This window comes from Diadema setosum, chromosome 9 (genome assembly GCF_964275005.1).
Source record: "Diadema setosum chromosome 9, eeDiaSeto1, whole genome shotgun sequence".
NCBI classification, from domain to species: domain Eukaryota; kingdom Metazoa; phylum Echinodermata; class Echinoidea; order Diadematoida; family Diadematidae; genus Diadema; species Diadema setosum.
This window is the reverse complement of record NC_092693.1, coordinates 7010291-7033193: the sequence shown is the minus strand read 5'-3', so window position 1 is coordinate 7033193 and position 22903 is coordinate 7010291. Positions and strand designations below refer to the sequence as shown.

At 38.5% G+C, this 22903-nt stretch overlaps 1 long non-coding RNA gene across 1 annotated transcript; it reads left to right on the top strand.

The window, feature by feature from the left end:
• Positions 1 to 5798: 5798 nt before the first annotated feature.
• On the top strand, positions 5799 to 22693 carry LOC140233096 (uncharacterized). Its single transcript, XR_011901528.1, has 4 exons — positions 5799 to 6020; positions 15888 to 16128; positions 19624 to 19751; positions 21365 to 22693. It is a non-coding gene; the product is annotated as an uncharacterized lncRNA (long non-coding RNA).
• The last annotated feature ends 210 nt before the right edge of the window (positions 22694 to 22903 follow it).

The window sequence follows — 22903 nt, the reverse complement described above, 5'->3', positions numbered from 1 at the left end:
CCTTCAGAAGCGGGCGTTGGCATCTTTGTAACTTCATATCTAGCGCCCGAACAGGCGAGGAAAGGTTATCCCATATTAGTGGGGTTCACTTTAGGGACTGTCAGTGACTTGCAGTTTGATGGAGTTGGGTATTTACCGCATGTTTCTGATAGGTATATGTCCTCCACTGGGGTAGTCATGAGGTAGTTCACACTCGAAGCGTGCTCTTCCGAGATAATGGCTCTCCGTCCTCCGAGGGAAGCGCGAAGCGTGAAGCAAAACCAATGCAGGTAGACGCTCCCTCACGTTGGTCTACCTCATTATCAGTGCCCCTAGACGTAGAGCATGTGTCATCATGTCCTGCGGTCATGCCGGATGTTTAGCAGTAGATGTTGTCCCCACGAGTTTTGGGTCCGCGGCTTCCCCGATGGTCTGTGTGTACGACGCACTGTCATGGCGATCGCCGTAATAGTCGACTATAATCGCTGTAGTTTGACTGGGCATCATCACTAGTTACGCTTTCTTTGTCAATTGGATTGTGTCTCTTGCACAATGACTCTAGCATCTGCTTAATGTCCTGTGTTTCCTTTTTTGGTTGAGCAACCCACTTTTCCAGTTTTGTAAGCCGTTTCGATGTATCTGGTGTTACAGTCTGAGGCTTTTTCTTGCCTGCACCCTTGCCCGCCACTGCGGCGGTAGTTCTCGCGGACAACCCCACGGGGCTCGTCGTGGCTGTTACAGTGGTAGGTGCGCACTCCAGCGCCCCCGAAAAAATCCCCTTCGATGACTTGCTAGTAGTACTAATATTCGACTTGGTATTACTGTTTAACTTACTACCACCAGTAGTAATGTTAAGTATATCATCGCCAGGGCCCGAGGGTCCTGTGGCATTCGTCTTTTCTTTCATTGAGGGGACTTTCTTCCTTAAAAAATTTCGGAATTTACTGTGTAAATTACCGGCGTACGAAAACAGGTCTAATGCTCTCGGCGATCACGAACGAACTGGTGCGTGCGAACTGAACCGGTTTCTCGCTTTGTTTCGTAAGGACACACAGTGAAATAAAATGCCCCATCGAAGCTGAAAGATTTAAAACAAACTTCTCCACTGTGCAAAGAAAAAGTTGCAGTTGCCTTCCTTACTATACTATGCATTACCTGTGCAGAGCATTTTTTTTTTAGATCCACAACCTACTCAGACAGACAGACAGACAGACAGAAAGACACGCATACACGCTACATACACATTTATTTCAAACATGTGGAGCATCGACAAACAGCCTTTACGTGCAAGCATTTGTTATTGACCATCGTTGTACAATGACATTGATGTGTTTACCAGAGTTCTATGTCCATGAATAGGATTGGAAAACATGATGACAGGATCTGTGTTAATCATTTTCTGACAGGAACAAGAGTGTATGTCCATGAATATGTTACGGCAAACAGGATGACAATTTTTGTTAAACATACATTTTTAACACCTGGCTGATACTTACTCATGAAGGTCACTCACTTTTTTAATGAACATGTCACACGAAGTCTTTAAACTGCAATATTAAAGTTGACTAGAACTGTTTTGGTGGGATATAGGTCCTATGGCTTCTTTGTTTAGAACCCTCGCTAGCCATATTCAGATATGATACCAGTGAACTTGGTTACTCTCAGGAAGTCCGCTGAATTTAGTGTCCACTACGATGTGACATTGCACCTCGAGATGCTGGTTTCACGACTGCTTTTACTTCAGTCCTGGCTTATCTACAGATTAGTATGCAAGCCATGCCTAGTTGGCAAATCATTATTTATGTGTGTTCAGTCTTGTTATAAAGCAATCGAGTAACCTTTTGCATAGATTTCAGAGGCTGTCATTCAAAACCCTGCCTTTCTCAGCTTCATGTTCAGCAATGAGTCTCATTGGAGAGTTAGCATTTTGGGAGGGTGGAGTAAGTTGGAAATGACCATAATGACACAAGAGCTGTCTGTGCATACTTAATAGCAAGCTTTAGATCTGCAATGCGAATGTTAAAAATGCTATAAAGCTAAGAATGGTGTTCTGCACATGTGCCCAAGGCATTTGTTTCCTTTGTTCAACCTGGACAGCTGCATTGTCTTAGAGTTTGTGTCAGAGATCTATAGCTCGTTAATGTGAATGGTGACATGGCATTCGCTCCTGCAACAAGTGCTCTGGTCTCATTTTCTCAAAGGACTTAAGGTTGGGGTTAGGGTTGTGAAAAGGTTTCAGGTTACGTTTGATGTGATGATTAGGATTAGGGTTAGGTTTATGTTTGTGGGTACAATCTATGTTTGGTTTAGTGTGCAGATATTTCATGGGAGCAATTGTTGCAGGAGCAGATGTCATGGAAACAATGTGAAGACAAGGTCTAAACTTGTGAGAAGCTTGTCCCAGAGTTTTCCACTGTGCATGCAAAAACTTATTGTGCATTTTGCAACTGTTTCCTTTCTATCTTTCAATCAAGCACCCCTGAGTATTGCAGTGTCCATATTTGATGTGGTGAAATCTCTTAACTTGTTCTTTCTCGTATATCTGACACTTGATTTGCTTAAACTGCACCAAGAGGCATGGGTAAGATGCCCAATCATTTTTATCGTGGCCTGCGCAAGTTTCACACAGGATGTGCACAGTGAGTTCCTGACACATGCGCAGTGCACACCAAAAATATTGTGCTACATGTATTTTCAGGTAAGCATAATTTCTGCAATTTAGAAATGTAGTAGTGCGAGCAGAAGAGTGAGCCTTGCAAATCTATTTCTCACAATATTTTCTAGTGAGAATGGCCCTGAAAAAAATGTCTGATTTATCCCCAGTGTGTGTTTAGACGCATTTGCTTTTTGGCTAAAATGTACATGTAGATGCAGAAGATTCAGAATGATTTGTTGTCATGTAAAAGTATACGCATTTTTTTTTTCGCACATTTAACAAGTGCAGAGTGTATTTGTGTTACTGAAAAACATACTGATGAGATCACAAGAGTATGCTTTATGAGACAGTGTTAGCATTTTATTGTTCCCTTTTGACTATCATTCTGTGATCATGTGATGTTTAAATGTCATGTTTGATACAGTGCGCTCCTGTTGTAACAAACATGGTTAAAGCGAAACTCTCGTTACTACGAAGTAAAAATTCAACTCCCAAAATTTTCATCTATAAATGTTTATATACTTTACTGTTAAGCTGTAACAAAATTTTGATATAACGAAAGAAAAGTGCCGGTCCCAAGGACTTCGTTATATTGGGAGTTTTGAGGCTATACTTATCTTTACTTAATGGATATGATTATGACACTGATTGGTATGAGAATGAAATTAATCAAATGAAGTACCACTTTGTCTCAGGAAGAGGTAGTATTTTAATCATTGTGACTTATCAACGATTGGTAAATATTTGCTCTCTTAATACCAGTGTATTGACCGTACCTGTAAACAAATATCATTCATGTCAGAGGCATTTTCTGAATTAATCAATTTATACTAAGTGTTGCTTCAATATGTCATTATTTTTATAAACTACAGTATTCTGACACAGAAGTTGACCTAATTCTGCACAATATAGAGAGAACGTATGATCAAATAGCTAATTTATTGACCAATGGATGCCTGGTCTGGCAATATATTTACACTTTCATTGAAAGTAAAACAAAATAGAAAATTTTGCCATACTGCCAAAGTCGCCTTTACATTATATATGTTGTATTTAAAGATAATGGTTTACAGAATATTTGTACTGATGATCTACATATTAATCAGTGGAGAATTTTTTTCTCAAGTAATGTGATTATAGCGTCATAAAGTAAAACTCTTTGTAGTTTGCTGTTGTGCAATACTAAAACAAAGTGAAGACACATGGTTGCAAATCTAAAGGTACTATAATAAACCATAGTCATTTATTGATCATGTATATTGTTTTGAATGAGAAACTTGTGTTTATTTACTCAATTAGAATTAAGATTGGTTAGGACTACAAGTACTAGGGTTATGGCATGGCTGGCACCACATTTTCAAAAGTCGGGGGGGGGGACCCACTTCAGACTTCTGGTGCCACTTCCGGGTTTCATCAGCTAACAAGCAAAAAAAAAAAAAAAAAAAAAAAAGGTCTTCAGCACCGCAAAAAAAAAAAAGAAAAAAAAAAAAGCCTTACCGCGCTCACACTTCAAGGTTTCTATCTCATTCTTTCTAGTGCCACTTACGTACTTCCAGGGTAAAAAAAAGTTGGATGGCCTAAAGTGGTGACACCTTATGTATTCCTTTGTATGGTACTAAAAACTCCAAAAAAACTCTTGTCTTAGTATAAGCTTTTGATGTTACCTCAATGAAATGGGCCTTCAGGATGTCCAGCAGTGAGGCTGGAGAGACAAGCTCTGCTCTCACTAGAAACTGTCTATAGCTCTATTTATACTCGCATTCTGCAATATCACTGGTTGTAAAAGTCAGTGTTTTCCATGGAGTTGCACAAGTACTGTATACGGCATATATTTCACGAGTCTTAATTTTCACAAATCGGGAATTCCGGACGATTTCGCGAGTGGTGAAATTCGCAATTGTAGAGTCCTGTACTGAACGTAGAAATGTACATGCACACATCACATCCACATCGGGATCAGAGTCAATAGCACCTGACTCATGGAATTCGCGAAAATAAAAACCTTGCGAAATATTTGGCGTATACAGTATTTCAACTATCAATACCCAATTTATTACCAGATGGACAAACTGTATGTGTTTGACAACAAACAAAATCGTGAGTGGGAATCTGAATATGAGTTACATATAATGATATACATTGTATGTGTCTAATTATCTGAATATTGCATAAATGGACATCAATAGATCATAATTCATACAGATATACAGAATTCTTGAATATACCAAGTAGTGTATGCCTATACAATGTAATCCATAAGTGTGAGGAATGGTTAGCATAGTAATCCGTGTGTGGCTGTAGTATGCATTTATGCCAGTGTGCTTGTTTTATTTATTTATTTGTTCATTCATTCATTCATTCATTCATCCATCCATCCATCCATCCATCCATCCAGTCAGTCAGTCAGTCAGTCAGTCAGTCAGTCAGTCAGTCAGTCAGTCAGTCAGTCAGTCAGTCAGTCAGTCAGTCAGTCAGTCAGTCAGTCAGTCAGTCAGTCAGTCAGTCAGTCAGTCAGTCAGTCAGTCAGTCAGTCAGTCAGTCAGTCAGTCAGTCAGTCAGTCAGTCAGTCAGTCAGTCAGTCTTATTTCAACAGGGTAGCCCCAGTAGGCAGGTACTGTTCTTCCTGGGGGCCCTGCACATGCAAGCATAACAGATGACAAAAAAATGGTTAAATACAACATACTGTACGTGGACAGGTACAGTTCTTCCACTGAATCTCATACATACAATCACACATTAACTATACACTGACATTTATACACATACTAATCAAACAAACAACACAATGGTGGACCTGCATATCTGTTATAATCAAAAAGTTAACCATAAATTTCATCAAAAACTAAAACTATCACTCAGTGTGATTGATACCCCTACCTAACAGAGAAGGAGTGAAGGGCTGACGTTTTGTCCACACATTACGTAATCTCTGTTGTTGAAATTTCGGGGTAAGGAGGGGGTGTGTCGTGACGTCATCGGATCAAGGAAAGGACTAGTTGTGCACACTGCACTCTTTTGCCTCCTCGGGGATGAGTGCAATATTCCCGAGCTCCTATTGGCCTCTCGAGAGCTTTGCACACGGTGTTGTCACTGTGCTATTTCCTTGTATTGTGTGCGGATGCTATGTTTTCTGCTGCGTGTGCGATCGACGGGAACACGGAACACCACCGACACGACCGAGCACCCGACCGCACCGGTCCTCCTGTCCATGATCCCGTACTCGTACTCCACAATAAACAACACGAACGCTGCGTAAAGAACATAAATGCAGCAGCTCATCTCAGTCATCAGTTGGCCAAGTTGCAATCGACAAAGATTTGTCGTGACTTTGAGCTCAGAACAGATGGTACAGTCATTATGCTGAATTCACCATATTACACCACAGGTGAGATGAACAAATCGCACCATGTTTTCTTTACTTTTTATAGGAAGTTTGTTGTGACAGAAAAAACTAAAACAAAGTGTCGTGTAAACTGTGGAATGTTTAATAGACCCCTACCGTCTAGGTAATAATGCCAAATACCGCTTTACCGGTACCGGTAAGCATGGTCAGGAGAGTCCAAGATTTGCCATAATGTATGAGTGATTTAATAACAGTTTTACGGCTATCCTGGGTTTAGGTTTTACTTATAGACCTCTATACTGACTTTGAAAAGACTTTAAATATTGCCCTTTGTTTTTTGATGTAGAATTCTTTATATGCAGAGTGGTATATGTGAGTGAAAGCATCATTGCTGTTCTGGGATTATTTCAACAAGAAAAAAGTTAAGCTGTGCATTTCGTACAGCGACAGGACTGTGTAGCTCTGACTATCGTTTAACTAGTTTTAAGGTGAGACAGTCAAACCTAAAATTGATCAGATGATGTCACATTCACATACATGTAACTTGGTTCTTTCCAGAACTTACTTTCGAGTGGTCATCGGCTGCGTTTATCAAACTTGAGAGAGAGAATCGCATTTCAAAACGCGTTTGGAGTGGTGGTTGTGAACGTGGTTTGAGATGCTATTCTCAAACATATTCCCGAGTGCTGCATTTATCTAATCGTGATTTGATTTTGAGTGCTGTCACTGCGCAGCTACTTTGCGCGGTTCGTAAAGGTCAACTGCATACCAGCAAACATGCCTCATCAGTCACATACAAATAATGGGTGGAGAGCACAACCGGAAACGGCTGGGATTTGACCTTGAGATATTAAACGTTTTTTTCAAAACGGCATTGCATTTATCTACTCACATAATGGCGATCGTGGTCTCAAACGAGTTTCAAAACGGCCTTTGAAAGGCATTTCGAAATGCCATTTCTAAACGCATTTGAAAACACAGTCATGTTTATCTAACCCCTCAAAATGTCTCAAACGCATTTAGGATCGTGATTCTGCCTCAGAAAATTTTTAGATAAGTGCAACCCAAGTGATTCTTCAGTACAGTGGTCTTGCATAGATTTACCTCTGAATCACAAGAGCGTGATATGATATGGGTTTGAGGGTTTAACTTAATAAGCCCGATAACATTTGCCCTTTAGCAAGGCACTTTGTCCACATTGCTGGTGTCTACCCAGATGTATAAATGGGTACCCAGTAGGATGAGAATGTGCACATTGGTTGATCAGCATGTGCGCACACCTGTGAAATGGCGATTGGCTGGAATGTTCCCCAGGGAGTGGAGAGTTAGCACTTTTGGTGCTGGTTATGGCCATAATCAATGTCTCCATTGACCAGTGTAATGATAGTGAAAAAGCACAATGAAAAAATTGTTACAAGTCTGAAATGAGCTGTATAAAAACTAGCTGAGATTATTATTATTACAATGTGTGTCTTCTATATTAATTATGGTACATATTATAAAGTAGATTTGAGTCATTTGACATTGTATACCTGGTGGACTTGAGACTATTAATACAACTGTATGTACACTGTACACACAACTATGGCTGTCAAATCAAAGGGGTCCCAGTAATTATTAAATGATAAAAGTGTGTGACTTCAGAAAGAGTTTTTTTTTTTTTTTTTTTTTTTGTAGCGGGGACATCCACCCCAATTTTGACGCTACACTACCCTACTCTTGTTAGCTTTCACACAGATGCACATATTTGGAAAGTGAATGGTGGGGTATTTAGTTTTAGGTGGCTGCCCCAAGAGGAGCTCTTGTTGTGACTTTTGGTCTGTTAAGAGAAATAAATAATCATTGAGTAGATAAAATCTAGTAGAACTCTGTACAGTTTGTCAAAGAAATTGCAGACATGTCATGAAGGTGTGTTGAACCCACAAATGTAAAAATGAGAGTGAAGGTTCCATGACATTTGCTCCTGGGAAAATACTGCCCCATGAAATATCTGCAAGCTATTAGGACCAAACATAAATTAATACCCACAATCATGACACAACCCTAACTGTAATCCTCACATCAAACTGAACCTAAAACCCCATTACAATCCTCACCCTAACCAAAAGTCCTTGGAGAAAATAAGAGCAATTGTCGCAGTGAGCAAATGTTGTGTTGCTGTAAGTGAATGCCAGGTAGAATGTCATGCTATAGTGTATGGCTCAATTGTATTCAAAGGGTCGTCCTGATGACTCATGATTACAATTGTCTCTGAAGCTATAACTTTTAATTCATTTTTTTCTTTTAAAGATTCTCTTGATTTTGTTGAAAGTTTGGAAATCATTTGCATTGGATAGACATTTACAATACTGTAAAAGTGGAAATTTTTCGCTCATTTCGCACAACCAGAAACTAGCGCGAAAATTAAAGCATGTGAATATTTTTGCTTGCCATATGTCCTGTGCATGATGTCTTTATTTCGCGGAATTAAAAACACGCGAAACTCTTCTTGCCCGGCCAAGCGCGAAAAATTAGTCGCGCGAAAATATCCACTTTTACAGTATACATACACACCTGTACTTGTATACAGCTCTGCATATTTAACATTTGTTTAGACAAAATACAAACATGCCACAGTAGAAGCTTGACTTCTGATGTGATTACGGTAGCCACAATCATTTGTGCACATGAACTGCTTCAATTAATATGCATTGCAATACATTACTGTTTAATATTTGAAAAGGGAATGTCAGCCCTTCATTACAACAGTGTATGTACGATATGCAAAGATTGATCTGAAACAAAAGTCAAAATTGCTTGACTGAGCATATCCAGGCACTGATTTTTGTTTTGTGAAAATTTGTACCTGAAGATTATGTTGTATACATATTCAGTTTTATTTACACTATTAGGGTTATTGATATATCGGTCACCTCAAGTGATATTCAAGAGCTGGATTGCCAACTGGCTATAATTATTGAAATAGTTGTCATTTTTCCAGGGATGCACAGAAGAATTCCGCAGGTGCATTTGTGCCTTTAATGATTAGATTTTGATGCTGCCATCCTTCTGAGTAATTTTGAGCTCTAACATTTATATGTCATGTATATATTTTGCTTGTTTATTCATGAAATGAAATACATAGTATGAACTTTCACCTGATGATAAACGTATAAAGCAAAAGTTAATCCTGTCATTTTTTCAAGTAATTCCTACAAATGAAACATATGGTATAATCTTCAAGTATCAGTTGTATGTGTATGTACCCTCTCCCCATTATTGTTCTAGAATGCACAGTTTATCTTCTTCATGACAGCCAGGTTAAGCAGAGCAGATGAAAGGTAGTACCGTAGATAAACTGTGCAGAGACCCCTGGGAAGACAGCTTGGTGGCAATGACAGTCTGAGTAACATCCGCAGTGTTTAGTTAGCGCAGTAATCTTGTTAATGATTCATCCACTAACACGATATCCTGGGTTTCTCAGGATTTTCTGTGCATCCTTCAGTCCAGCAATCCCAAATCCAAAGTGATGTGCATTCAAAGAATGGCAATACTGAGAGCCCATTTAAATTGACTCCTAAAGAAAAAAAACCAAACAAACAAAGGAAAGAGTGAAGAAGGAAATTAATCACATATAAATGAATACATTAGTTGAATCATATAAATAAAGTTTTTGCATTATGACTTCTAGGATTTATCATGGTTTCAACAAGCTGTTGCAGTCCCTTCCATTTTTTCCCCTTCCAGAGTAAAAATTGAAGCTGCATTGAACGTGTGGCTTTAAATTGTGACCAGGAATTTTGCCTGTAGTTGTAATGCAGGAGGCATTGAATTGAACTTGCTTCGAACTCCATTATGTAGATTAGGAGGTGGTGCTGAATCATACATCATGGCTTAGCTATAGCATTGCAGGCCCTGGCTATGCAGTGTAGATGTAGGACAAAGGTCGAATCTGCCTGAGCTACTGTGGACCAAACCATTTTGCAGGAGGGAGGAATAGGATCTGGACATTGTAGGACAACTAGGCACTTTACATTTGTAGTCTGCTAAAACAGACCAGACTGAATGATCAAGCGCATAGTCATCCAATGGAATGTCACAATGCCATTATCCTTTTAGTAATGCAAATTAAAATTAATTGTAGCTATCATTTACATTCATTCTTGCAAGGCATCAATATTTGACAGCAATATATACCGGTACATACTGCAGTGTAAATCTAATTTTTGAATTTTAAAAATGAGGCCATTGTTTCATTAGATCTTTTTTGCTGCTATTGAAAATTGCAGTGATTACAGCTACTATAAATCAGTTGTGCGGGGACCAAATAGCTGCGAGCAGTTCAGTTGTTTCCCACATGTAGGCCTATACAGTGCAGCTGTAATGATCGTAGTCTCCAACCAGTGTCGGAAAGCAGAGAGCTGTAAAATAGGGTCTGAGATGTGACAACCATCTGTTCAGCTCATAAACACACAGACTTGTTATGATGATATGGGTGTTTGTTTTTGCTTTCACATCTAAAATAACAGTGTATGACAGTATGTAGATTGTTATGGTTTGGGTGTGTACTGTATACCTTTTACATTTTCTTTACAATAGAAAAGTACATTATAATGCAGCGCTTTGCATCAAATCTGCATATATCATTGTGTGTGTGTGCTACCACTCCTATACAACTTGCGTGATGATTTTTTTTTCCCCCTATAGGAATATTGATATTGTATTGCCTATCTTTACTCTTCTCAAATAGTCATGGTTGAGAATGCAGGTATATAACTGTACACTTTTTACCATAAACCCTATTAATGCCCACTACCTGGATACAGGTACACACACAGTTCAGCTGACTGAACCACACACTAGGCTTTATAACCATGATAACAATAGCAGGAAGGAGTGGTAGTCACAAACCCATAAATAATAGTGGCCAGGGCATGGCCATTGTCAGAGCGTGCAGTAGCATACACAAAGTATACACATGCGCCCACACACAAGCCTTCACTGTATACATTTGTGAATGCAACTTCACTATTGAATTACTGTTACTGACTACTTTGTTTCATTTCACTAACTACATATTGTGTGTACCTGTCAAGTGCTCTAAATCTTGTACAGAAACTGAAGGGCAAGACAAGCTTTGACGAAATTGAAACATTGAACATGAAATTAACACTGCTTAAATGTAAAATGTAAAAAAAGAAAAAAAGAAAAAAAAAGATTGGTTTCCAGTTATTGCTCAATCTGCTTAGCAGCAGCATTAAAGTGTAATCATGTATTTTTGTCTGTTTGTGTGTGGTCAGGTCAACAAATACACATATTATGTGTTTATTGTTCAGCTGGAATCGATCTATGAATGGACTACTGTAAAAGTGGAAATTTCTGCGATGTGGGGATTTTCACGCATTTCGCACAACCAGAAGCTAGTGTGGAAATAAGAGCACGCAAATATTTTTGTGTGCCATACGTTCCAGTAGTTATTGTCACGATTCCGCGGAATTAAAAACACGTGAAACTCATCTTACCCGTCTGAGCGCGAAAAATTACTTGCGCGAAGATATCCACTTTTACAGTATAGACTTAATGGCACACACTGTGTTGTGCAGTGATTATATTGCATGGATGAATGATGAAGATCTATATGAAGAGTTTGTTCGCAAAAACCGATAAGTCCATTTTTTAAGATTTTGAAGAACGGTCTCTGTCATAAAGTACGAAATAATACCTTTCAAATGGTATACTGGTCACTACATATAAAGGTACATTTTTGAAGTTATGGTCAAAAGTAGCAAAAATTTTCTTATTATTCTCTTTATTTTTCTTGACCTTTAATCGCAAGTATCTCCATTTGGCAAATATGGACTTATCAGTTTTTGCGAAGAAACTCTTCATATCAACATTGTACCTGTATACACAGTATATCAGGGTCAATCCACGTCAAATCAACCAATTTTCAGACAATTTGTAACCCGACCCCCTTCAATTTTCTTTAAACTTGCACCAAATGTGCCCCCAAGTGTCTGACGGAAGATTCTGGAATATTTTGCCCCAAGGTCAAACGGTTGCTAAGATACGGCCTCCCTTAGCAACCAATGCGTAGCCGAACAATCGTGTTTAAATAAAATTTGCTATTTTTGATTGACTGCTGCAGCCAAGTTAGATGAGATACATTGCTCATTTTCTGTAAATTGGAAGAACTTTATGATCCTAACATGCACAATATAATATGGCGCGGATCTGACAATCCGTTATTGCGCAAGAGGTCACCGAAAATGGTAATAAGCGTCAGAGTTAATGTTTTGGGGTGCATGTTTGAAAGCTGATAACTTCAAAATTAGATTAGCTTAGAACCCAATATTATGCGTATTTAGAGACTCTTACTTGCTCTACACATCTACCGAAAATCGGCCAAAATGTACGCTTCGTTTTCTTGTAGGGCGCCCTCAAAGTTGGCTTTTTTCAAAAAGTTGCCAAGTTCAAGGTCACAAATCACCACTCGTCCCATCGAGGAGCAGCACCAATTTTTGTTTATTGACAGACATTTACCTATATTTTCATGGGTTACCAAAAAACTTTTGTAACCGGAATGTTTAATAGCTTTTTTATGCATACGAAAATGGTCGTAAACACCTAAAAATCAATGTAAAATGACATGTAGGGTTTTCAGCACATTTCAAATTGTGATAAATCAGAGATGAAGTGCCAAAACATAATGGTATCTTCTGTGATGATAGTCTGTTATTAGTACCAAAAGAATATACATCATAAATCATTTCGTCTTATTGGCAATGACCTTGAAAATGCAGGTGAAAACTACAAAAAACAGTAAATTGGTCAATTTTCCGTAACCGTAATGGTGTCAAACTGCATTTACATCAATTTTTAGTTGTGTGCCATTTCAGTACTCATGGTGACTTTAAGCTGAAAACTGCTAATCATGTTCCATTTCTATTCTATTTTAAGCTACAAACAATATTTCAAGTCATCTCTAGATTTTTTGACCTTGACATTGTTCTGAACACAGCTGTAAATCCCTTAACATTAGCATATTCCCAACACACAAGATTTACACCATTTCAAACTTGATTTTCTCTCAGACAGAATGCCTGATCATATTTATATTTGCAGTACTGGTAGTCTGTAATGAGTATTGAGAGGATCTGGAATTGAATGATTTGTCTAACATGACAATGACCTTGAAAATACAGCAGAAAATCATAAAAATCAATAAGCGTTCAAATTTCCAATACACACTTTAATTATAGGGTGTTTACCGCGACTTTGAATTGTGTATAATTTTCATATTAATGATGAGTTACACCTGATAATTGCAAATTATTTTCCCTTTTGTTCTGTTTTGAGCTGCAAATAATATCAAAAGTCATATGACCTTAACATTATTCTAAAAAGACGTTCTAAAAATAGCTGCAAATGCCTCAAAATGAGCATATTCACAACATACAATAGGCTTTACAACATACTTTTTATTTCAACATTGATTTTCTCACACACAGAATGCTTAGTATGTGAAATTCAGAACCAGAAATTCTAAGTCAATGACATTATAAGGATGGAAGTAGTCTTGAAATTTGTTCTTTTGACCATTGTAGGTTATGGCAAAAGGTTAATGGTGATAATAATGTGCATCCATTATCTATAGGCCTACAACCTGGATAAATTGGACACTAACTGTAAGTGTCAGTATTGAGCATCATAGATCCTCCAAGTACCCATTACAGACTACCAATACAGCAAATATCAACATGATTATGCATTTTGTCTGTGAGAAAATCAATTTTGAAATGTGCTGTAATGATCAATGGTGAATATGCTCATTTTAAGGCATTATGGCCATTTTTAGAATAGAATGTCAAGGTCAAATGATATGTATAATACTTGTAATATTATTTTCAGCTCAAAACAGAACAAAAGGGAAAATAATTTGCTAATATCAGCTATAACTCATCATTATTATAAAAATTATACACAATTCAAAGTCGCTGTAAACACCCTATAATTAAAGTGTGTATTGGAAATTTGAACGCTTATTGATTTTTATGATTTTCTGCTGTATTTTCAAGGTCATTGTCATGTTAGACAAATCATTTAATACCAGATCCTCTAAATACTCATTACAGACTACCAGTACTGTAAATACAAACATGATCAGGCTTTCTGTCTCAGAGAAAATCAAGTTTGAAATGGTGTAATTCTTGTGTGTTGGGAATATGCTAATGTTAAGGGATTTACAGCTGTGTTCAGAACAATGTCAAGGTCAAAAAATCTAGAGATGACTTGAAATATTGTTTGTAGCTTAAAATAGAATAGAAATGGAACATGATTAGCAGTTTTCAGCTTAAAGTCACCATGAGTACTGAAATGGCACACAACTAAAAATTGATGTAAATGCAGTTTGACACCATTATGGTTACGAAAAATTGACCAATTTACTGTTTTTTGTAGTTTTCACCTGCATTTTCAAGGTCATTGCCAATAAGACGAAATGATTTATGATGTGTATCCTTTTGGTACTAATTACAGACTATCATCACAGAAGATACCATTATGTTTTGGCACTTCATCTCTGATTTATCACAATTTGAAATGTGCTGAAAACCCTAAGTGTCAATTTACATTGATTTTTAGGTGTTTACGACCATTTTCGAATGCATAAAAGAGCTATTAAACATTCCGGTTACAAAAGTTTTTTGGTAACCCATGAAAATATAGGTAAATGTCTATCAATAAACAAAAATTGGTGCTGCTCCTCGATGGGACGAGTGGTGATTTGTGACCTTGAACTTGGCAACTTTTTGAAAAAAGCCAACTTTGAGGGCGCCCTACAAGAAAACGAAGTGTACATTTTGGCCGATTTTCGGTAGATGTGTAGAGCAAGTAAGAGTCTCTAAATACGCATAATATTGGGTTCTAAGCTAATCTAATTTTGAAGTTATCAGCTTTCAAACATGCACCCCAAAACATTAACTCTGACGCTTATTACCATTTTCGGTGACCTCTTGCGCATAAACGGTTTGTCAGATCCGCGCCATATTATATTGAGCATGTTAGGATCATAAAGTTCTTCCAATTTACAGAATTTGAGCAATGTATCTCATCTAACTTGGCTGCAGCAGTCAATCAAAAATAGCAAATTTTATTTAAACACGATTGTTCGGCCACGCATTGGTTGCTAAGGGAGGCCGTATCTTAGCAATCGTTTGACCTTGGGGCAAAAAATTTCAGAATCTTCCATCAGACACTTGGGGGCACATTTGGTGCGAGTTTAAAGAAAATTGAAGGGGGTCGGGTTAACACCATTGGTTGATTTGACGTGGATTGACCCATCAATAACATTCATTTTATAATCCACCTCAAATGTGGGCAAACCATGCTATGTGATCCTTTGATTGTATGCAGGATACACATAACAGAAGGTTTTAAGTGTAACCCCATGACTTTGTGTCTCATTTGACATTGCCATGTGGCACAATAAGCAATGCAGTCTCTAGGCTCCTGTCATCAGGAATGTAAATGGATAAACCATCAGAGCTGTGCACAGGATGAATTGATTAGTAGTTGCCCCTGCCTCGTGGCATTTTTTCTTAAATTAATGCTTTGATATCTGCCAACTGCTTCTATTTGATAGAAATGCTTTTTCCTTGTTTTTGCTTTGTTTTGTTTTGTAGCTTTGTTTTACCCAGGAAAGAAGAAGTTTTAGCCAGCTTTGCTTTCCCATTTCGTATTAGTATCCCATGGGAGACTGACAAACACTTTGATATACTTAAGCTACTATTTGTTCTAGTTTGTTGAGCACCAGGGTGGCAAGTTAAGCATTCAGGTTTCTGTAGTGTGTAGGCCTAAGCTAATGGGGGTGAATGTTAAGATGATGAAGATCTTCCAAACAGTACTTTCTCCTGCTTTTCATATTCCCAGAGCTCCAGACACCTGCACACCAGACCTGACTCAATAAACTCCCCTGTGTGACCTCAGGATGACCCTTGACTACCTCCAAACCCAGCGTGCCTGGCCGACAATAACCCGGCCTACATCTACCTCTCGCTCGCTGCTGCAGATTTCAAGAACTCGGTCTTCAGCATATCAGCAGATCAGAGGAGGAGAAATGGCTCTTGGCCATCACTGCGAGTCCCTTTGTCATTGTCGTACTTGCTCTCAGGTAAGGGGCCATTTATATACCCTATGTACCCTCGCATGACCGCAAATTATCCAAGTAAAAGGAGAGAAATGTACAAGAGAGAGATATACACGTAATACAACTGTATACAGAGAAAGAGAGGGAGAGAGATATGGGGGGAGAGAATTTTCTTTGTGATTTGTAGTGGTAATCTGATACAAAGTACAGTTCGACCTTGATTATCCGACCTCCTTTTATCTGGAAATCTCTATTATCCGGACGCGTTCACACAGTGAAGGACTTTTTTTTTCATCCAAAAATTGAGAAAAAAACAATACATTTTCATGGATCTATTTCACTAATTTCATAAGATGTGCATGATAGGTTTCTCAATATCTAATGAGGTAAAACATGTATGATTTTCACATAAAGATATACTTTATTTTTGTGAAGAAGGGACTACAATTTTGCGCAGGCTAACATAGATTACAATACCGTTGCGGGGTACGCTACCTGCGTAGCTGCCAGTGCACTGGGACGGCAGCTTGGACGGCAGCTATATACATTAGCATTGTGTCTCCCATATCCGGCCAATTCGCTTATCCGGATGAGAGCCGGTCCCGACATGGCCGGATAATCGAGGTTGAACTGTAGTCAAATTTAATGGTATTCTTGTGTTGGTAGTGACTTGTTATTTAGTGCCATGCAGAAATGTTAAAGTGGTCGGGAAAGGTGCTATGATTTGCTACAAAGCAGTGGTAGAAGATTTAGGAAATGCTGTCATTTTGTTAAATGTTGTCATTTCTGGTCAAAATTTCTGTACAAAACTTACTGACACTCTATTCACTATAAGCATTTCGTACAGCCTCTATGGCTGTTATTTAGTACATTTTGTTTGCTGTTTTGCAGGGTTTTTTGTTTCTGTTTTTGTCCACATAGTCCAGAATTTATTGGACACACCATATCATGCTGTCAGTTTAACAGAATGGAATCTTTCAATGTCAATAGTACTGGGCAGTCAATCATTTGTTTCCTGTATCCTGTGCATGAAATTGAATATGTGCAGATTGTATCAGTATTTCATTATCCTGTTCCTGTGCCCTTTGCATTGACTTGACTGCACTAAAAGTGTCCATTACTCCATTTCAAGAAATAAGAATTGGGACACTTTGTTTCACCTCTACCTCTCTTATTATGGTGGTGCTATCACCACTAGGCAAACTTCTGAACACATGTTACAGAGTATATTATGGTTCCTACAATGTAGGCATTTTGTTTATCTACACTGTTCCCTTGTTGTGTGTGGTTGTACCACCCACTATATTTATGAGCATCATACACAGCGTACGTGCTTGGAGGCAGTTGTTCTATTAATTTTACAGTGTTGCTTGTAAAAGATGATGAAACATCTGTAAGCTTTGCTATTGTAGATTCAGCAAAGGCCTGGCACAACTAATTTGGCATGTTTCTAAAGACATGATACTCATGCTTATACAAACACATATATGTGTTTTAACTCATCCAGAGCCTGTTGGATCAAGGAGGTACTAGGCGAGCTCGCCTAGTACCTCCTTGGTTGGATGTACCCATCCCATAGGACAATGTTACAGATACAGTGTGGAGTTTTTACACGACTCCACAAATAAATTGTAGGAAAGGAATTTGCAGAGATTCAATGTGTAGCCTTCTTCCAGTTGGCTTTGTGGACATCAATGTTTCAAGGGATTTGTTTCAGCATAGCCAGCCTGCATACCAAATGTGTATTAGATACAAAATTGTAAGTTTGCACCTTTCCAATATTTGCAGAGAGTATTCCTAACTGTGCGTATCATAGCAGTGGCGGATCCAGGCGGGTGCGCATGGGGCACATGCCCACCCCCCCCCTTTATTTTTGTGTTGAAACAAAAATGAAAATAAAAATTGGGGGATGTGTGCCTCCTTTAATTTTGTAAAGGCACCCCCCCCCCTCCCCCTTTGCAAAATTCCTGGATCCCCCCTGTATGGGTACTGTTGTTATGCTGAATGCATTCATGGATGTTGCAGCTGGTGCAAGCCGGTCGCCATTTACAGTATACCATCATATTTTCAGCATATTGCATGCGTGCTTGTGACACTGCGGTGAAAAATTCTGATTTTACATCATTTGATATTAAAAATCATACAGTCTATACATATGGAAAAATATACAGCATAACTTGAGAGGCACATTAAAGATAATAAAAAGTTTTGGTACCTCAAAAGCTTCCCTGAATTTCCTTGTCTTGGTTTGTGTTTCAGGTTAAAGTACGTTGTCTGTGAGAATTACTCGCCCCAAAGTGCTCTCATGTCTTAGTAATCATGCAATAATGGTTTCGTACCAGAGCCAACGCTGTACAGCGTCGATAAATATTGTACGAAACCACTGACTGCGACCAGCAGCGTGCAGCCCATTGTACGCATAGCTAACTGCGACCAGCAGCCCCATACGCATAGCGTAATGGGGCTTCGCATTGTAGCATTCAGGATCATGACAGCATTAGTATCGCGGGTAAATGTCAACTTAAAATCCAAAAATTTCTTCGATTTGCAGACTTACCAATTAAGTTGAAGTATTGAAAACAGGCTTCGAACAACGTTTGGTTCTGTCAATAGTCCCTTTCTGTTCGAATTGATGACTGAATGTGACTCGGTCGAGAGGACCTTGGGAGAGCTACATACACTGGATACCATGGCCAGCGCATGCGCACACAAACATCTTATCCGTTCATGGATTTGAAATTTGTGTGCGGGCTGCATGTAATGTGTTCGCATGCACTGGCTGTCCTAGTATTCAGTGTACTGTATGTAGCTCTCCTAAGGTCCTGTCGACCGAGTCACATTCAGTCATCAATTCGAACAGAAAGGGACTATAGGCAGAACCAAACGTTGCCCGAAGCCTGTTTTCAATACTTCAACTTAATTGGTAAGTCTTCAAATTGAAGAATTTATGGGATTTTAAGTTGACATTTACCCTGCGATACTAAATCTGTCATGATCCTGAATGCTACAATGCGAAGCCCGATTACGCTATGCGTATGGGACTGCTGGTCGCTATGCGTATGGGGCTGCTGGTCGCAGTTAATTGCATGATTGCTAAGACATGAGAGCACTTTTGGGCGAGTAAGTCTCACAGTGTTAGTTATATGAAAGGTACTTTAACCTGAAACACAAACTAAGACAAGGAAATTCAAGGACACTTTTTGAGGTACCAAAACTTTTTATTATCTTTAAATGAAGCTCAAAACATGGTGTACAGTATTTCAATTGTCAGCAAACATCCAGTCTGTCAATAGCCAGTCCTGACTGCATCATTCAGGGAATAATTTCCCTTTTCGAAATTGAATAGCAATTTTAGTCAGACTGCATATTTTGAACCAAAGGTATCACATGCAAAGGTTTATATGATGAAATTGCTGTACACGAATGACAATTTATATGGCAGTCATATCCAACATGCATAGCAAATTGCTGTGCGATACCCGGAAAATTATTCCCTTATATTTAATTGTCTCTTACCAGGTGTGCAGGGGCAACTCTGCTGTTCCTGACATCAAGCACAGCAAAGTGACAGCAGGTCACATGGTATGGCTGGACCCGACATAGACCATTCCTACAAGCTTGCGTTGTCTATGCACAGCAAATCCCAGGTAAGGCTTTGTAAAGGCCCAAGTGCAGTGGTAGAAAAGTTACCAGGGCCCTGTTTTATCAAGAGATAAAATCAATTATGAATTTCCTTGCCACACAGGCTGCCATAGACTTACCATAGAAATCAACTATATAATTGATTATATCTCTTCATAAAACAGGACCTGGAGCTACCAACAAGTCTCCATGATATCTAAAATATTTAATACTCTTTTATGATATTTTTATACCATATTTATTTATGATATATGATGCTGAAGTTATGTTGAAGGTACTGCACAATATGGTCGTATGTTATGAAACATTCGTTTTCGTTGTACTGTATTTACTATGTTGGTGAATATTCAAGCAGAGCTGTCAATGAAAACAGCTCTTGACCACTGATGAGACAACACTGGATTGTCAAAACTTCATAAGCAGAATAAATATTATGATCTAGCTTGAACATGAAATTTTCCATATATGTGTGAAGACATGCATATTTGTATGAGGATGTACTAGTATGCTGTGAAGGGTGAAGTGAAGAAGGATATCATAAAACTAAATATTACTTATCATGGAAATCAGTGTGACATTAAAGTGACACAGATGTAATTGACAGTATTATAAACAACATTTCCATAAAACCAAGAAGCAAATGTCATTGATCATGGGCACCATCCATTTGTTGGCCATTGAGCAAGTTCCTGTGATTGTTTGGGTCACTCACTGTCTGGACTGACCTGTAATCTGTAATCTCTCACCATTTCCGTTCAGGCCATAAACAAAACTTTAATCTTGCCGACCTGTCCTAGCTAGCTCTTTGCATCAGTCATTTATAAATCACCTTTCCTTTGCAAATTGCATGTGTCTTATTTTGATGGATGCCTTTATAACATGTCCCAATGATGAATGTCTGGATGTGCAGTATTTAAAATAAGATTATTGCCTACTCAAAGAAAAACCCTGTTATAATGAAGACGCTATGACTGCCCATGTTGCCATGTTGTAAACAAACTAAAAACGAGACCGGCTAAATACATTTATGGAAAATCAGGAACAAGCTGAATTTGGTACCTCGTTGTAATTGAACTTGTTGTAACGAGGTTTCCCAGTACTGGTATATTATGGTTTGATGTATCAGAGTTCTGATTTAATGATTGTCCTCATTACCTTTGCAGTTGACTCCTTTTTCCACATTGTATGAATATAACAAACTCTGTAGTAGTAGTGAGGTTTGAGATTCATGAAACTTATAAGGAAATATGAACTCTTCAAGATTTCATAAAGTGAGATATTTGTAATCTAATCTAGTACAAGGGAATATACCTTTTCTTTTGAATATTGCACTTGATTGCCTGTTTAAGACTAAGGTTTGCTGCTTAAAAGGTGTGGAGGTTTACTTTCTTTTCATGTCCAGTGACGATAAAACTATAGAATTCACACACATGTTTCATCAAGTGAAATCAACCATGAATAAGTGACAAGTTGTTTATTATTTAAAACTGGTGATGGTCCATTGATTGATTGATAGAAAAGAAATTGCAGCAATATTTGTATTTGTCCAATGCAGAGTCTGTTCATTATGTAGGACCTTATCGTGTTGACATATTTTTGATTCATTGTTTATGCACAGGTCTCTGTGGATGGTGGATCTGGTCAGGTGCTAGCATGCCATGACTGTGCCAAGCAGTAGGGGCGGGCTTCCTGCCAACACGCCCCTTGGCCTACTGCAAAAAACAAACAGAGCAGCTGAGTTTTGTGGAAGTAAAACCTCATGCAGCTGATGGAACGGGTGTTCGACTCAGAGGAGGAACCCCCTCCGGCGCCAGAAGGTGCCAGCCGAAGATGGGTCCTTGGGTCATAGCAAGTGTGTAGAATGTAATCATGACGGGCAGATGGTAAATGGAGTAAGGTGCAGAACGCGACTCCATGGGGGGCTTCGTGAAGGAGAATCCCGCTTTGAATTTTGACATGAAACATAAATAGGGAGATTATTTTCTACATTAATGGCCGCACATGAAAGACTACGTCATGAAGGACAGAAAGTGTAAAGAAGTAATTGCCCTGCCTGACAATTGGCTTTGCTGAAGAAAAAAAAAAACATATAAAAAAACAAAAACAAACAACTTGGTAACAGTTGTCATGGCAGTGGAAGAGAACCCTGTAGGCTGTTATAGCATTGTGCCATGTCACAATACTCCTGGGAAGAGCAAATGTATGTATTTAACACAAAGAGGGCATTTGAGAAACCTTTTGTGCATATATGTGTATCAGTGTGTGTGTGTGCATATATGCATGCGTGTGATGAGATTATGCACTTAAGGTCAGTTTAGATAATTTTTTTGTGGTACGACACAGGGCTGGTGGAGCGTTTTCGCTGCTTCCGGGTTTCATGAGCTAATAAGCAAAAAAAAAAAAAAAAAAAAAAAAACCTTACTGTACTCACACTTCAAGATCTCTATCTATTTCTTTTTAGTGCCACTTACGTACTTACGGGTTAAAAAAAGGGGGCGGGGGCAAAGTGATGACACCTTATGTATTCCTTTGCATGGTGCACAAAAGATTGACAGTAATGAAGCAAGTTGACAACTTCAGTTGACATCATTTCTTCCCCCTTCAAGATACCATATTCTATTGTGTACAGTCTTGTCAGTGAGGGACATACCAGTACAAAACATGATCTGGTCATAGGAGACTGATGGTAAAAACTTATTAATAGTAACAACAAAACAACCATAAAAATGGCCCCCAGTGGTGATACAGTGGAGACCAACTCCTTAACCCTCTGTCTGAGCTTAAGAGCAAGCCTGTGAATATCATGGACCCATGCAAGTGAGAATGCAACCAGTCGTCAATGCAATTCTAGAGCAGCAATTGGAGGAAGGCAGTAAAAACAATGCAACACTTGTCGTGAAGTGGAATGACATTTAATGTGTGTGGACGTCTTTTTTTTTTTTTTTTTTTTTTTAACCACAGATCTAAGAATTAACTGTAATTAAGGAAACACTTCCTTTTATAATCATAAAAACTGTAATAACAGTCATGCAAGCAGCAGAAATCTTTCTGTTATGAATTCAGTCATTTATAATGCACGTGTGATGAATCATATCCCTTTTCAAAGCCTGACTTCCCCGATATAAATTGATAGATTAATTACTAAGGGCATACAGGT